We start from the raw sequence: 1,458 nt of genomic DNA, 5'->3' as shown, positions 1-1,458 counted from the left end.
ACACAAAACTTGCATTCTTGCAGGAGCTCTAAAGGAGCGCAGACTCTAAAGCCTCCCACTATGCATTTTCTTCTGCATCTTGGGAGATGAGAGAAGGGCATGGGCTCTAAAAAGAGCCACACTGCCCAAAATCACCAGTTAGTTTTTGCCAGGCAACTCGCAGAGCTTCCTTGGAAGAGAGTATTTTCTCTCTTCTAAGACTTGATATAGTGAAGTTGGAAGAAATTCCATCTTTACTATATTTAAAAAAAAGCTATTTCCATTAGGGAGTGGACAGGGGTAAATTCGTCTGAAACCAGTAGGTAGAAGGTTGTATCTTTGAAACAAGAGCTCTGTAGCATTGACTCGGAATTCCTACCTTTTTCCCAAGGCGTCTTAAGCGATTTCTCTTTTCGAAGAATCTTTCAAAGGCATAGACCTTCTTAAATTTTAGAAGCAAATATAAAGGCAAGTGCTAGAGGCACCCGGTTTGAAGCTATCTTCTAAGTGTTATAAACGTTTACTGCAACTACAGCCGTAACGGCCAGGATAAATTTCCTGTAACCAAGAAAAAAGAAGTTGCGTAGTAAAGGTTTATCACCCGTCAATCACCCTTAGCTTCTTAGGAGTGGACAATCGTAAATTCGATTAAAACCTGTCCAAAAAGCGGCTAAGTCTGGTTTTCAGTTAAAGAGAATATAGTTTCGAGAGATTTGAAGCCCAAGAGGCTAGTGTAAGGATTTTAGGTATTCTCCTTGAGAAACCCTCTTTCTCTTGGGAAGAGTCGCATCTCTGTCCCACTTTAACAATTGTCTTGCGCACCTGGAGTCCGAAGGCATCTCCGTTCCGGCCTGCTCCCACGTGACAGGTGTGAAACCCTTTTATGGTTGACACCTCATTGTAATAATCACGTGATTATAGTAGGGCTTCTGACACCTAATTGTTTTGACACATTTCACCCTATTAACTGAGAGGTAGGAAAAACTTCGTCTTTGTTCAATATCTCACTGGGTCAGCAGAATCCATGTAGTAGAAAGGTCAATGACCATCGGCATAAAAATAAAATACCGAAATCTAAAGTAGCCTTAGAGAGTAAATTTTCTAATTTTCACATTTTGTGCCAAAGCTTCGAATATAGTCTCACATAAGAGAATTTAAATCTCCGTTGTGCGTTGTAATAATAGAAGTATTTTGATCGGTTGGATATTAATAGATTGTTAAGGTGTTCGAACCAATAATTGATTAAAAATTTAATATAAGATTTAGCTAGAAAGTAGGGAAATTTATGTATAGCTTAGGATAGGGTTATTCTGAATAACTAGTATTTTATTAAAGAAATTTCATGCCTTACTCCGTCAGCCCCTGCATTTTATTATTTCTATAAAATATACTTAGATTTAGTCTGGGAGAAATCATCCCTGTATAGGTTAACTTACAGTCACAGTGGTTCAACCAAATTGCAAGGTTACAATATGTGTA

This window comes from Belonocnema kinseyi, chromosome 9 (assembly GCF_010883055.1).
Source record: "Belonocnema kinseyi isolate 2016_QV_RU_SX_M_011 chromosome 9, B_treatae_v1, whole genome shotgun sequence".
Taxonomy (NCBI): Eukaryota; Metazoa; Arthropoda; class Insecta; order Hymenoptera; family Cynipidae; genus Belonocnema; species Belonocnema kinseyi.
Note: the sequence above shows the minus strand (reverse complement) of the source record.